Source organism: Trichechus manatus, unplaced genomic scaffold (genome assembly GCF_000243295.1).
Source record: "Trichechus manatus latirostris isolate Lorelei unplaced genomic scaffold, TriManLat1.0 scaffold00166, whole genome shotgun sequence".
Taxonomy (NCBI): Eukaryota; Metazoa; Chordata; class Mammalia; order Sirenia; family Trichechidae; genus Trichechus; species Trichechus manatus.
Window position 1 is genome coordinate 2,850,983 of NW_004444102.1, and position 17,081 is coordinate 2,868,063.

Consider the following 17,081-nt stretch of genomic DNA (forward strand, 5'->3'; position numbering starts at 1 on the left):
GGGATTGGACAGCCCCATAAAACAAAATGGGACTAATGGGGCACAGCCGTCCAGGGACAAGGACTAGAAGGCAGGAGGGGACAAGAAAGCTGGTGATCAGGAACCCAAGGTTGAAAAGGGACAGTCTTGACATGTCGCGGAGTTGTTAACCATTGTCATAAGGCAATATGTGTACTGTTTAATGCAAAACTATATGTTCTGTAAACTTTCATCTAAGGTACAGAAAAAGAAACAATTATCTATGTGAGATCAAATTGACAACAGCAACTCAAAAGGCTTGGTGGGAAGCCTAGAGGCCAGTGAGTTAAAAATAATGGTGATGGAATAATTTGGAAAAGGATAGTGAGAATAGCAGCACAACTGAAGAATGTAATCTAGGTCACGTAATTGTACAGGTAGAAATTTCTGAAATGGTGTATCTTTGGCTATGTATATTTTCACCACAAAAAAAAAAAAAAAAAAAAAGGTTCCCCCAAGGTCGAGAAGGGAAAGTGTTGACATGTCATGGGTTTGTTAACCAGTATGTTAAACAATATGTGTACAGACTTTTTAATGAGAAACTATTTGTTCTGTAAAGCTTCACCTAAAGTACAATAAAAAAAAAAAATTACATCCAAGAAAACCCTATAGAGGAGTTCTACTCCATAACACATGGGGTCACTGTCATGGTTTGAATTATGTCCCCCAAAAAATGTGTGTATCAATTTGGCTTGGCCATGATTCCTGGTACTGTGTGATTTTCCTTTATGTTGTAAACCTGCCTCTATGATGTTAATGAGGGAGGATGGGTGGCAGTTGTGTTAGTAAGGCAGGACCTGATCTACAAGACTGGATTGTGTCCTGAGGCAATCTCCTGAGATATAAAAGACAGAAGTGAGCAGTGAGATAGGGGGACCCCATACCATCAAGAAAGCAATGCCAGGAGCAGAGTGCATCCTTTGGACCGGGGTCCCTTGAGCAGAGAAGCTCCTAGTCCGGGGGAACACTGATGAGAAGAAGGACGACAGAGAGAAAAAGCCTTCCCCTGGATCTGACGCCCTGAATTTGGACTTTTAGCCTACTTTGATTGTGAGGAAATAAACTCTTCGTTAAAACCATCCACTTATGGTATTTCTGTTACAGCAGGACTAGATGACTAAGACAGTCTCCATGAGTCATAATTGAATGGACAACAATGGGTTTAGTTTTTTTTCTTTAATGGAAGAGATCATTTAAATTTGATTGATTATGATACAGTAAACAAGGATAAACAAACACGCCAGTTGATACAAACTCTATTTTTATAGTTACTTCAAAATAGGATTGCTCATTTTTCATCCTTCATGAAAAAAAAAAAGATTTAAAAAGTGATGTGTCTATCTGTTGCTAAAATCATCATTTGAAAAGTAAATATTGAGCCCATATTTACTAATGTTAATTTATAAATAATGTCCATCACCAGAAATGTACCAACAGCTAGTTCTTAGATCATCAGTTGAACTTTCATCATGATGCTGGGCAGGTGCTGGATCCACACTTTGGGACATTTGATTTCACAATCAGAGCAGTAACACATAAGAAGTCAGCCTCACAGATCGGGGACTCCGAGTACATGAAGGTGACAGAAAACTCGATCATTTTAGACCTAAAGACCAGGGAGGCCCACCAGGGGAATGACTTGCCCCCAAGCACAGAAGTGGCAGAGTTGGAACTAGCACTTGGGCTTCCTGACTTCCACGTCACTGCTTTTCCTCACCATTCTATGTGAGGGGTGCATTTTCTGATTGAGTAGCCTCTTTAAAATTAATATCCCTTATCTGTAGTTTCTGAAATAGGAAGCTAAAAATCAGTTACTATCTATAGTTTTCTGGTAGTAAAATTTATATCTTTATCCAAATAGTTAAGAATGGCTGGAAATAGATATATATAAATTTGGAGAATTCTTGATACACTGTTTTACTCACTTTACTGCCATTAAGAGGCCCCCAAATTGTTCACATCCTATAGTCTCCCCACTAGTTCCAGACAACTGCAGAAAAGGATGTATAACTTCCCTCTGAAGTTAAAGAAACTATGCTTTCCATTTGACAAAGCAGGATAGAGACAGTCTGATAGTTTGTAGGTTAACGAAATGACCAGGGCAAAAATGAAGAGTGAGTGGAGAGAGGGATATTAAGCAAGAGCAGTCAGGTTGGAGAGATACCACAGATGGTAGGAACGGTTTGAAAGAAAGCAAGAAACTGAGAATAGAGGCAACAGGAGGGTATATGAATCCTGGTGGATAAAATGGTATCTGGCTGCAGCACATGACACTATAATTACTTTCCACCAAAATACTTACAAAGGCAGAAGACATAGAAACATTTTGCAGTCCCAACAAAAACAAGGACTACTGCCAGAATCTGGTTGTTTTACCTCTCTGACAGCAAGTAAGAAGACTTCTTATCTGCTCCACCTCACTATGTCCTGCAGACCTACAGCACACATCCTATACCAATGAGACTCTTAAATAAACATCCATCCATTCATCCATGCATCCATCCATCCATCCATGCATCCATCCACGCAGCAATGTTTGTTGAGGATATGCTATGTGACATGGTTTATGATAAAATAATGAAGCAGGATAATTTCTGAGACTAGTAAATGAAGAAGATTAAAAATGAAGGATGAGGTAGGAGTGACTGGGTGAATACGGAAGGCCTCTCTAATTGGCAATACTGAGGCTTAGTGCATGCCTGCACGTTCTAGTGCCCGAGCAGAGCCCAGTTGGAGTACTACATTTGCTCATGTCCACCACATCTGCTCAGAGCTGGAATCTCTCAGAAAGCAACTGGAAAGAAAGATTGTATATGGCTTCTAAGTGTGTGCAGTGGAAAGATGGTGATTGGTAGAGAAAATGAAACTGGTATAGTGCATTCTAGAATGTATCTCTCTTGCAAATTAAGCATCGAAGGCACAGTACAGGAAAATATCAATTTCTAAGGGCTATGATTATTGGGGCTTTTAATTTTATGGATATAAGATATCAGTTATCCAGATGGTCACAGGAGAAAATGTCATCTCAAACCAGCAGGTTCACAATAAATGAATGCCAGCTGGCCGCTTTGGACTGGACTGTGGGCTACTCATACCCACCTACTCGTACACACCTACTGTTCAGCTGTTGGCCTGAGATGGGACCTCATCTAATTGGATGCAGAGAGGGGCCAAGGGCTCTCCACAGACCCTCTGTCTTGAGAAGTACTGGGTCTAGAATGGGCTCATCTCATTGCAATCTGCATATACAGAAAATCTCTCATAAAGTCTATATTTCAGAAAAATCAGAAAAAAAAAGAGAAACTGTATAAAGGCTCAGTGGAATACTGATCTCTGAAAATAATTTTCAATAGGAACTTGAGAAAAAACTTTAGAAAGCTGTTTGAAAGCTCTGTTATACAAAAAAAGTGATTGTGATAAGGAGGGACTTTAGGAAACCACCTTGAATGGCAACAACAGGAAAAAAAAATAAGACTTCTTTTAAGCGTTAAGGGACAGAGTGTATGCAGTGCACATATAAGTGATAAAAATACACCGAGTCATCCAAAAAGCAGAGGATGAAAATGCAATGGTGAACATGATAAAAGTTCTTCTTATGAGTGATGCTGAAGGCAGATAACAGAAATCAAACTGAGGAATTTAGAATTTTCTGAGGCATAAAGTAGAAACTTTAGAAGAAAATTAAGATTGTAAGATGTTATATTTAGAGTTACAGATCAACTTTTCATTTGAAGTATAAAAAAGGAATTGGAAATACTTTGAAGTTAGCCATGCCCTATTTCACCCACTATTTGCTGTTAGCTTCCATTGAGACAGCCTTTGACTCATGGTGACTTCATGTGCAACAGAACCAAACGCTACCCGGTCCTACACCATCCCTATGATTGGTTGCAAATCAGACCTTTGTGATCCAAAGGGTTTCCACTGGCTGATTTCACAAGCAGATCGCCAGCCCTTTCTCCCTGTTCAATCCTCTGTGAGCAGAGTTGAAAATCTATGTCTATGCATGTATATGTGTGAAGATCAAAGCTCCATAAGAAAGTTACACACCAACGCTTGCTTTAAAAATTCCACCTCCTATCGTCACCGCTATTGAAAATGAAGCACATGCAACAAATATCATGTCCAAGTTTAATTTTAAATGAAGTAAATGTACTTGGATTTTTTAAAAGTCTCTGTTCTTTACAATTTGCTTGTCATATTTAAAATTTATATATTTCCCCAAATCTTCTTCCACTGAGATTTTTTTGGATGGGCAAAAAACTTTCCAAAATCCTATATTCCAATTGCGCCTGGCTGATCACATTAGAACAGTAACTACCTCAAATTAAACTGTGCTTGGACTCCAGTCCTGATACTGTTGGATGTGATCGAGTCATTTCAGCTCTCTGAGTCTCAGTTTCCTCAAATGTAAAATAAGCAGGTTGGACTAAACGATCTCCAGCTTTCAAAGTTTAGAAGAACACTGAATCATTTAATGAAATGCATCCATCAGCTGACCAGCCATTCTTTCACATGGCGAAAAAAACAACACACACCTGGTCATCTACATAGCTGTCCACCCAGGAGCACTCTGTGACTGGCTGATCACCTACAGATATTTTAAGGACCACTGTCCCAGACCAAAGCAAAAATAATCTGTTTACGGAGAAAGAGATATTTTTGGAGCATCTTTTGCTTACAAACAAGAGGTAGTCATCACTTAGTCACAAACAACTCGCAAAGGTGCGTTTGGGTGGTATGCAAGCAATTAGGTTCAGAGCTAGAACCAGCAGAATGAAGCAGATTTACAGGTATTGCTGACAGAAAGTCACCTGCATCAGGAAGGTAAGCATATTTGCCACTTTCCTGTTGGGTGGAAAAATGGGTCTCCAACTCAGATCATGGGGAATCTAGTGTTGAAGAGTGAAGTTAAGATTTAAGCACAGCCCTAAAGAAGACCTGTTTCCCACTTCAGAGAAGGATTACACAAAAGCACCTAAAAGTCACAATGACCCTTACAATAAAGGAAACAAGATAAACTATTGAATTTTTATAACAAGATCTTAGGGAGGATTAAGGAATCTGGTAATACCATTTTCAAACTAGGTAGAGTCATTGGTTAATTATAACATTCCATTTTGGCAAATAAGTAGCATACTTGGCATAAACATGCATGGTATTTGGTCCTTCTTACAATCAGTTGAGTGGTCATACAATGTTTCACCTGCTAACTGCAAATGATGAATCCTTACACGGAGTTTTCAAAGAAATAGGTTCATCATCAAGCACATCTGAAGACCATGCGTTCCTATTTTTCTATTTTGTGGGCTTTTAGAAGAACAGTTATTATTGAGAAGCCTCAGCTTTATCCAAACATACCAAAAAAAAAAAAAAAAAAAAAAAACTGAGACATGCTGGGGCTTGGGGGAAGGGATTATAAATGTGGCATTCACTTTTATGAGAGAAATGTGGTAAAGTAGAAGGACAGTGTACAAATATTGGATCCAGTAAGCACACACTGAATGCCTAGCTCGACCCTTGCTGGTGAATGACAATGGGCGAATTGTTTAACCCTCTTGTCATGGATTGAATTGTGTCCCCCAAAAATATCATCAGCTTGGCTGGGTCATGATTCCCAGGGTTGTATGATTGTGTAATCTGATGTGATTTCCTTATGTGTTGTAAACTCTATCACTATGATGAGATTATACTGATGAGGTTGACAAGATTTTTAGTGTCTTATGCAATCTCTTTTGAGATATAAAAGAGAGAAGCAAGCACAGACACTTGGGAACCTCACACCACCAAGAAAGCAGTGCCAGGAGCAGAGCACGTCCTTTGGACCAGAGGTTCCTGAGCTGAGATGCTCCCAGACCAAGGGAAGACTGATGCATCACAAGGACCTTGCTCCAGAGCCAACAGAGAGAGACAGACTTCTCCTGGAGCTGATGCCCTGAATTTGGACTTGTAGCCTACTGGACTGTGAGAGAATAAACTTCTCTTTGTTAAAGCCATCCACTTGTGGTATTTCTGTTAGAGCACCACTAGATGACTAAGACACCTCTCCACCTGTCTCTGGTAGATTTTCCCCTCCCTTATTCTTTTGAGGTCCTGCCACTACACTTTCTACCTATTAAGCATTCTTCTCTTAACCCTGGTTATCTTGAAGAATGCATGTATTGGTACACAGTTAGTTAACTAGATTGTAGAGAGATGTGTATGTAGGTGCCATGGAGAGATTTTTGAGTTAGGAAAAGTTTAATCACCATTGATGGAAAAGAAGAACATCACAAAAGACCATGTGTGTGTGCAATTGTATGTACATGTACATTTGAAAATACTGCAAGGTCCTGTGTTAGATCTGGATGCTTTGAAGATAGCAGTGAAACACAGTGCTACATGTAGAAAAAATGTCTACAGAATTTAAAGTCTTTAAAGAAAAATGCATCAAGAGGAATTTAAGTGGAAATACCTAAGACAGATCAGTAAATTCACCTAAGTCCTTATCACCTTTTATCTCTATAGTGGGGCTAATGTAGAGAACAAATGCTTTGCAGATAGACTGTACTAGACAGGAATCCTGCTTCTTGCCCTTACTAACTTTGTGATTGTAGGGTAATATTTAATCTCCATGGGCGAAAGCACTAAAGGCCTACTTAGAAAAACTGTGTCCAGATTTACTTGACATTTTTGTGGCATTACTGGTTTTCAGTGAATATTTCCCTGAAAAGGACTGTGAAGCATGGAGAAGGGCTGAGCAGATGAGTTGGGGGGATGAGGTATCGTTGTGTGGTGGATTCCGCACAGAGACGACCTGGAGAAAAGGCAGGGACCTCAGAGGCGAGCTTTCAGGAAGGATAAATTCTTGTTTTCCAGTCTTCCTAAAGGTCACTCCTGAAGTGGAGGACAGCTTTCATAAATTAAGTCTCATTCCATGACAAGGATTTCTGATCCTGCCTCAAGGCAGCTGATGGAAATTTGGAAAAGCCCAGTGAAGCCAAGTAGAAATTCATGACTGGTTCACTGTTCAGCAAAACCCTGGGTTCTCAAGAGAATAAAGAGGAAATATCATGCCTCTGAAATGAATGACTGCATTCTGTTAGTCACTAGCCTAACTTGCTACTGAAATTGTAAAATGCCCCATTTCCCCAGAGCTAGAGATAGACCCCAGCGCCATTTCCATAATATTTAACACTACCCTCAATGCAGAACTGCAAATTCCACCCACAATTATTTAGCTCCCATTTGATAAGTGAATAGTCTCTGATACTGGAATTGAATTTCATGGCTAATAGGCTCTGTGATTACCAGGAATTGTTAGTATTTAGTTTAAAAAATGTTGCTCAGCCAAGACAGTCATTATTTTCTAATGGAAGTTGGATCATTTCACAACATCCTACCCGGCTACCGCTGGGTGTTGGTAGGGCTAATCATCACTCGGAAGTCGGCTGCCTTGCTCTGGAATGTGGCTGCTCAAATACAAGGAATGAGAAATTGTCCAGGAGTTTTAAGCTGCATAGTACATTACCCTCTTTATATATTGCAGCCTGAGTGTCTTTTGGGATTAGGAAACCTTGGTACCTGGGAAAATATTACCAGAACACATCTTTTTACAAACATAAATAACCATGCAACATTTCCACAGGCTCGCTCAGCATGTCCTGCTGAGTTCCAAACTCCATTACCACTGAGTGGATTCTGACTCTTAGCGACCCTATAGGACAGAGGAGAAACTGCCCCATAGGGTTTCCAAGTCTGTAATCTTTACAGGAGCAGACTGTCGTATCTTTCTGCCCTTGAACTGCTGAGTTCAGTGAGGCTTAATGGCCTCATGAACTACTGACAACAGAATATGTGGCCTCTGTCTTCTTCACTTGACCAGTGTTGGCCAACAAGGAGCAGTGGGGTGCTCAGGTAGTGAGAACATGAAAAAGAGGGTCATAAAAACTGCATTGACCAGCTAGGAGATACATGTCAATGTCAACCTGAAGGGAAGACAGAAAGACAAAACAAAAGCTCAGGTGGGAGTCCCACAAACAAGTGAATGAAGTGGATGAGGATGGGCATTGCATTTCAGCTCACATCTAGCCCCAAATTCCTTTTATGAAGTGTCAGGAGCTTTCAGCAAGGCCAAATTAGCTCCATAAAAGCCACTTGGAGGCTTAGGAAAAGAAGTCTTCATGGCTACTAGAAGAAAAACCTCGTGGGCTCTGGATTTCAATAGCCTGGAATTGAGTCCTCGCTCTGCTATTTATGAGCATTGTCATTTTTGTTGAGTTACATTATTTTCCCAGCATCTTCATCTGTAAAATGGGTATAATGTACTACCTACCATCAGAGCGTTACAGTAAAACAACATACATGCTCAGGGCTTAGCCTAGATCCTGTCACTTGGCAAGGGCTCAGAAAATATTAGTTATTTGTAGTATTATCACATAAAGTTGTTTATAGACACTTTAAGAATATGAGAGAAAAGGTGATTTTAAGATAATCATTATTAAGCAAGTTTATTTTACATTTTTAAAAAGAAAGTTTGCAAATACAAGAAATCAGAATGCACAAGACTCTAAATACTGGGTATGCTTTTGGTTTATAGTAGTCTTTTTAAAACAACTAATAAAGTCTTAAATCTCTTGGATGGATATTCCATAAGGAAAAAGATCAAAGCTTTAAGATTTTACTAGGTGTTAAGTTGTAAATTTCAAGAACAAATTTGGGGTTTTGAGGTTTTTAATTTGTTTTGGTTCTCTCTCTCTCTCTCTCAGCTCTAGCTCTAACTCTTCTACGCTGGGATCCCTTTCCATGATTTCAGAGATACTTATAAGTATCTTTTGGGTGCCATAAAGATCCAACTCGCATTCAGTTAGTTCAATATTTACGAGTATTCACAAATAGCATATGCATATCATGTTTACAGCTTACCAAATTCTTTCCAATTCATTTTTCCTTCTTAATTCTTGCAACAACACTAATGTATGTGGGAGGCAGATGCTATTCTTACTCCAGTTAAAAGAAGAGGAAACTGAGGTTCAGGACGTTTAAGAGCCATGTGAAAACTCACAGTGAGCTGAGGCCTGAATGAGGCCTCCACTCTGTGTCTTCCAGTGTGGTGCTCATTCATTCATAACAAGACCCCGTCATTGCTACTACACTTGTTTAAAAGACACATGTGCCTATTAAAAAAAGTTATATCATGTCCCTTTGAAAACTGAATAATGTCCACCAAAAAAAAGAGAAGGTGAGGTTTTTATTTTTATTTTCTGCTTTGAGTCAGGGACAGGAAAAGCTCATTCTATAGGATGTGTTTGCAGACTGTGTCATGCACACCCCAGAGACAATGCAGGTGCCTGGGGATTTCTGTGGCTCTCCAGTGGCCTTAGTGCCATGAAGACCAAACCCCAATCTGCTGAGCTCCACGCTCTACCCTGATGGAGCTAGGCATGGTGCCCAGCGGGAGGACAGAGATCCCTGGGCTCTCACTTGCCTGGCCCTGTCTAGCAGAGCCAGGCCCACTGATGGTGTGTGGAGCACAGCCAGGGCTGCCAGACTGTCTGGCTCCATCCCGAGGCTGCTTCACCAGACTGGAAGAGCAGTCATCTGTGATTTGCCATGAAGATTTGCAAGTAAGTGAGACTAAAAATGTATTCTGTCTGACTTACAGGGGCATTGTCTACTTGGAGCTGAAGTCAGGGAAGAGTATGTGGCCTCAGTGGAACACAAGCCACACTGTGATGATAAATTATAACCAAATTCATCTCACAGTGAATAGTGAAACAGCTTGTTAATAGTCTGATCATCTTTTTAGTGGCTACTAGCATGTTGCAGCAAGTCACTCATGACTACACCAAAGGAGCACCAAGATCCATTGGCTGAAGAATAACTCTGAGTCGATCTTTGCAGGGACACATCATCCCTCTCTATCAAACACACGCACAACAAACAAACAAAAACATCGCATGGAGAGGAAGGGAGAATCAGAGTTATGAACAGGAAAGCATATGACACATGGTCCTCCACAGGAAAGAAAATTATATCTTGATTTTAACACCACAGAAATAAAACATGGGCTGTGACTCATAAAGGCTTAGCTTCAAATGCTGGATCAACTCCTTATTATGTTCTGACCTTGAGGAAGTTACTTTATCTCCCTGAGCCTGCATTTCCTCACCTGTAAAATGGGGGTAATAATGCATGCCGTGCAGGTTGTTAGAAAGGTTGTGACAGCAACTCCCCCAGCACCTGACCCAGAACTGGCACCCTACAACTTCAGCACCCTTCTAATGCAGCTTCTTTTTGATACCGACATGACTATCCAACTTGGCTTGAGGTCTAGCTTGGATTTAATGGCCTAAAAGTGTAAGTCAACCTTTCAGGTTAAAAACAGTTGTTCCCATAAATCCCCATTGATTCATATGCCTTGTTATAGGTTGAATCATGTCCCCAAAAATTATATATTGAAATCCTGGCCCCTATACCTGCAAATATGATCCTGTTTAAAAATAGGGTTCTCTTTGTTATGTTAATTAGACCATACCTGTATAGGGTGCGTTCTAAATCACTTCTGAGTTATAAAAAGAACAGACTGGACACAGAGACACACATGGGGAAGACAGACACCATGTGAAGACTGTCTACAAGCTAAGGAACCAACAAACGTCCGGGGCTATAGTCAAGGAAAGAACTGACGTGACCAAAACCCTGATGTAGACTTCTGAGTTATAAAAAGAACAGACTGGACACAGAGACACACATGGGGAAGACAGACACCATGTGAAGACTGTCTACAAGCCAAGGAACCAACAAACGTCCGGGGCTACAGTCAAGGAAAGAACTGACGTGACCAAAACCCTGATGTAGACTTCTGGCCTCTTGAACTGTGAGAAAATAAATGTCTGTTCTTTAAAGCCCCTATTCATGGTATTTGTGTTAGAGCAGCAACTTGGAAACTAAAAGCCCTGGTGAGAGGGCCCAGGTCCTTCAAGGTTCATTCCTGTTGTTGATTCAACTGCTGAGAATCAAAATAATAGACAGCAAAAAGCCTTCCCAGACTCCACCGCAGAAATAGTAGATGCCTACTGTTGCTCTCTGCTCATGCGAACTGCATACGCCCACACTTGGAATGTAGAATCATCACCTCAATTATATATATCATGAAATCTTATTTGTCATAGAGAAAAATTCAAATCAATCTAACCATGGTGTATGGTTATTAAAAGAACAATTGTCAGTTACTTTATTCAGCACAGCAAGTTTGGCACTGTGCAACATCACCCCGAAGATAACATAAACTATTCTTAAACACAGTACTGAGGAAATAATTACCACCATTCCCCACCTACCCACAAAAAGAATACTGAGAAAAACTTCACAAATGTTGCCCACTGATCTCCATGTACTGTTTTTGACATATCCCTTAGTACATGAGAAATACATTTCCAATAATTCATAGGAAATATTAGTTAAGAGTCATAAATGGTGAAATATTTTCAGAAAGAATAGTAATACTAATATTAAAGAGAATGAAAACTCAAATCCAGGATTGATTTTAATAAGATGCCTGAGCTACAGTTTAGCATAGCAACAGAACTAAAAATAAGCAACTAGGATACACTTTTTCTACTTTCATTAGAGAAAGCACAATTGCATGTCCGAAGAGGCTCAGAAGGATATGAATGCACTGGGAAGAAGAAAACAACAGCTAAGAAACCACAGGGCATGAATTTTATATTCCAGCCTACAGCTCCAGACCACAGGGAGTTAAAATAAACCCATATTTTAATATACTGTCTTGAACCAGGGGCATCGGTACACATCTACTCATTCCTCTAGCATCACATTTGTGATAGAGAGAGTAGATGCCTTTGACCCTAGGTTGCTTCTCACTCCTGGCAACGCTGAAGTCGCAGCGAATTCTGGAATGCATGTGCGCAAGTCTGGCTGGAAAACACCAGTGCAAGCTGTTCAGACAACAGAATGTCAGCCCACTGTGTAGTCTTCAAACTCTACTCTGGATTACAGACCATACTTAATAAGGTAAATTCAGTTTAAGCCTGTGCTTTAAAAAAAAAAAAAAACATTTCTTTAGTTTCCACAGAACACAGGTAGAAAGAGGTGAGTCCTCTGAGAAAAGTGGTGCGGTGCAGAAAGAGCACTCCTGTGCTGCCCTTTAGTCCCTGGGCTTGGGTGGTGTCAGACACCAGGAGGTGCACAGTGGCTCCTAATAGACAGGCCACACCTCTGCTGTCACCGAGCTCACCTATCAGCAGGCAGAGACAAGGATAGTTGATAACTGATGCAGAACAGAGTGCGTTAAGCTACCTTGGAAGATTTAGAGGAGCTTGGGGCTGAAGAGGAGTGGAGTAGAAAGTAAGCAAGAGGTATAAACAAATGCAGATGAGGATAAAGTGTGTTCACCCAGGGAAGGGTGAGAACTCATATACAAGAACAAGGTGTGCTACAGAGAAAGGGTGAGAAATTAGGTACAGGAAAAAGTGTGTTCCGGGGAAGGGTGAGACTCAGATACAAGGACAAGGTGTGCTCCAGGGAAGGGTGGGAACTCACATACAAGGACAAGGTGAGCTCCAGGGAAGGGTGGGAACTCACAAGGACAATGTGTGCTCCTGGGAAGGGTGGGAACTCACATACAAGGACAAGGTGTGCTCTAAAGGGCTGGGAACTCGTATTTTCCGTAGCTGATTTCCCAAATTAGATGTATTCATTGTCTTTTTCTCACCTCAGCCCTATGAAATCAGGATTATTATTCTCATTTTAGATACAAGCAAAATAAAACTGAAAGAAATTAAGCAGCTTACCCCAGTTCATGTGAGTAGAAACTGACAGAGCTCAAATTCAAATCCAAAGTCAATGATGTTCAGAAGTCACATTCCTTTCCACTGCCCTCTGCCCCCTTGCAGGATGTGACTTGTAGTTTCCAAGACACTTCTACTGTTTTGAACATGCATGTGCAGAAGTATATTCAAATTTATGTTCATCTCTTACTCGGAACCCTCTAAAATGAAGATTCTTTGGAAGAACCACATCTTTGTGTATATCTGTGATTTAAAGACCTTAAAAAAAATGCGCTATAGATATATTTTCTGTGTATTAATTTTTGAGTCAATTCTCTTAATTTAAAAAGTTCTAGTTCTAATTAAGAGGATTAATTCCTCACATGCATAAATAACTTGCAAAACATTACAGAAACAGAGAAAAGAGTAAAAGAGAGGGAACTCGTTCTTGCTGTATTGCATTAGCCATACTGTCATAAATACTGAAAAAAGTACAGTTTCCTCTTACCACCGGCCTCAAATAATTTCCAAGGTAGTCCAAGATCATTGTTTATATTTATGCAAAACTTTTCCCTCTTGTGAATATATTATTATGGTGTTAAATGATCTATTATTAAAAACAAAAACAAAAAACCTCTGAACTGATCACTGGTGGTTAGGCAGTAGTAACTAATATATATTTTACAAATATAAATTAAGGTTTGTGATGTAAAAAGGATTTATCTGAGATCAAACAGTAAGGCAGTAGCAAAGTCAGATAAGCATATAGTTTAACAATAATATGAAATGCATTATGCTCGAAGTCAAATGGAAATCTAGAGAATGATTGGACCTGGCTCAAACACCTGTTGTATAATAAAAACAGTTGCTGTCGAGTAGATTTCAACTCCTGGCGACCCTATGTGTATTATAGTAGAATTGTGCTCCATTGGGTTTTCAATGGCTGATTTTTCAAAAGCAGATTAACAGTTCTTTCTTCTGAGGTAACTCTGGGTGTACGCAAACCTCCACAGAGTGTGTTAACCATTTTCAACACCCAGGAACTCCTGGTGCATCATAGAGGGTGACAAATGCTTGTCAATCACTCATCCATTGCTCCTTTCATCCATCCTTCCTCCGTCCTTCCCTCCCTCCCTCCCTTCCTTCCATCTGTCTGTAAATGTGTTGCAAATTTTGTCTAGGTGCCAAATACTGTGCAGAAAGATAAAATGAAAAAAAAGACAGTTTGAGTCTTAAAGAAGAGGGACTAAGAGAGACAATGAATACTGAATTGTAATGCTCTGTAGTAAACACAGGGATTGTTATTCGGAAGACATTTTAAGAGGTAGAGGGAAGCCAGGTAGAAGGTGCCAGGGAAGGCTTCCTGGAGAACACGCTTGAGATCAGCCTTAAAGGATACACACCAACTGTCCCTCATTGTAGGGAAATTTGTGCTGCAGAGGCAAGCAATGCACTGTGGGGAGCACACCCTCCCGGGGGATCTGACTCTAGCCTTGCATTGAGCTAGTTCACAATTGTGTAAATGTAGACAACTGATAGCAATGCAAAATAATTTCTGCCTCCAGTTTCAATTGACTTCCCTCCACCATGATTGCACATTCTTTTCCATACTCTTCATCTATAATTATGTTTGTTCTTTGCATTCTCCTTTGAGCTAGCTGTAACATCTTACTTGTTCCTTTGTTAATGACCTAAATTAAATACTTAATGTAAGTTCATTTTATATTTGTATGAGTTATGATTTTCCCTGTTTATGAAAATGATGACTATACCATAAGGACAAACATCTATGAGGAGAATTATGTGCTCTGGGAGCTACAAGGACTTAGGTCTGGGAGAACAGAAGTGGCCCCTGTTAATATGGTTGGAATTCTAGTTTCCATTGCAAGCCAATGCAGTCTCCAAACTGTCAAAGAAAGAGGCATCAAAGTTAAAACACAATGCACTTTTACTGTCCTCAAAATGTGTTACATAAATATTTTTCCTTACCTATGAAATGAGAACAACAATAATATAGTCTTCCTAGAACTAAAAAAATGCCAGTGTCAAATGTGATTTCAACAGGTTTCAATTCTGTTTAAACTGTCATTATTCTGATCTGGTAGGAATACAGTCCTCCAATCTGGAAGATTCTGACTACCCATAAGGAAATTTTTTTATTCTTGGGAAGGATGGACATCTGGTTCTTCTCTCCTCTGCATTTATGAAGTAATGTAGTAAGTTAAGATACTGTCAGTTGCAGCAGCCTTAGAAAAAAATATTGATCAGGAACAGGCCTTAGAAAGAAAAAATTTCCTTTGTATTTTAAAACATTTTCAATGTACCTTTTCTAGTTAGAGTATCAAAGTTGTCTTCAATATTCTGAACATAAACGTTCACTTTGCTTCCTGAAGGACAGTAATAACTTCCCACTGACTCAGAGTAAAATGGCGTTTTCAGGCTCATCAACAGAACAATAATATCATCTTAAACAGAAGCATATCATTAATTAAAACAAACAACAATAAAAAACAGCAGTTGGATGTATGAAAGAATCAAACGAGATAAACGCCAAAATAGCCTAGTCATTCACCCCCAAGACCAGAGCCAGTATTAGTGTGATTATACGCAAATGTTGGGGTCTTGGGTGTCTACCTCTGACCAAGGAGAAACAGCAGACCAAGACCTGAACCACCCTTATGATGGTGACACTGAAGAAATGGATACCAACATAAAAAAAAAAACAACACACAGTTGATGCTGTTTATGTTCCTAGAACTTAGAGCCAAAGCAAACCCTTTCTGAACACTCCAACAATAACAGAGACGGCCAAAGTCTACCTGGAGGGAAGGAATAGGCACACTCATATGCTTAAATGATGAAATGAATTTCAGGTGGTCAGGAACAACACTGAGAGACATGAATAAGGACTGTATGTCTGAGGGGGCAGTGGTGACTCAGTGGTAGAAGTCTCATCTTTCATGCAGAAATCTGGGTTCGATTGCCAGCCAACACATCTCATGTACAACCACCACCTGTCTGTCAGTGGAGGCTCGCATGTTGCTATGATGTTGAACAGGTTTTGGGGGGAGCTCCCAGACTAAGACAGGCTGGAAAAAAAGGCCTGATAATCTACTTCTGAAAAATTAGCCAATGAGCTTCCTTAAAAAGCTAGAAATAGAAGTACCATACGATCCAGCTATCCCGCTCCTTGGAATATATCCTAGAGAAATAAGAGACGTCACACAAATAGATATATGCACACCCATGTTCACTGCAGCACTGTCCACAATAGCAAAAAGATGGAAACAACCTAGATGCCCATCAACAGATGAATGGATAAACAAATTATGGTATATCCACACAATGGAATACTACGCAACGATGAAGCTGTGAAACATCTTATAACATGGAGGAACTTATTATGCTGAGTGAATTTAGTCAGTCACAGAAGGGCAAAGACTGTATAAGACCACTATTATAAGAACTCAAGGAAAGGTTTAAACACAGAAGAAAACATTCTTTGATGGTTACCAGGGTGGAGAGGGAGGGTGAGGGTTATTGACTAACTAAATAGTAGATAAGAATTATCTTAGGTGAAGGGAAGGACAGCACACACTACAGGGGAAGTCAGCACAACTGGACTAAACCAAAGCTAAGAAGTTTGCTGAATACAATTGAACACTTTGAGGGACACAGTAGCAGGGGTAGGGGTCTGAGGACCATGCTTTCAGGGGACATCTAGGTCACTTGGCATAACAAAGCTTATTAAGAAAATGTTCTACATCCTACTTTGGTGAGTGGCATCTGGGGTCTTAAAACCTTGCAAGCGGCCATCTAAGATGCATCAATTTGTCCCAACCCCCTGAAGTAAAGGAAAATGAAGAACACCAAGGACACAAGGAAAGTATTAGCCCAAGAGACAGAAAGGGCCACATAAATCAGAGACTTCATCAGTCTGGGACTAGAAGAACTAGAAGGTGCCTGGCTACCACCAATGACTGCCCTGACAGGGAACACAACAGAGAGTCCCTGATGTAGCAGCAGAAAGGTGGGGTGCAGAACTCAAATTCTAGTAAGAAGACCAGACTTAATGGTCTGACCAAGACTGGAGGGACCCCAGAAAGCATGGCCCCCAGATTCTCAGCCCAGAACTAAAAAAATTTACGAGGCTAACTCTTCAGACAAGGATTGGACTGGACTGTCGGACATAAAGTGATACTCGTGAGGAGTATGCCTCTTAGCTCAAGTAGATACAAGAGACCAAAGGGGCAGCTTCTGTCCAGAGTTGAGATGGGATGGCAGAGAGGGTTA

General features: G+C 40.2%; 1 protein-coding gene across 1 annotated transcript in view; it reads right to left on the reverse strand.

The window, feature by feature from the left end:
- The window catches only part of NRG3 (neuregulin 3), a 1,408,585-nt gene that overhangs the window by 1,209,001 nt on the left and 182,503 nt on the right, over positions 1-17,081 (reverse strand). The gene's annotated exons all lie outside the window — the stretch shown is intronic.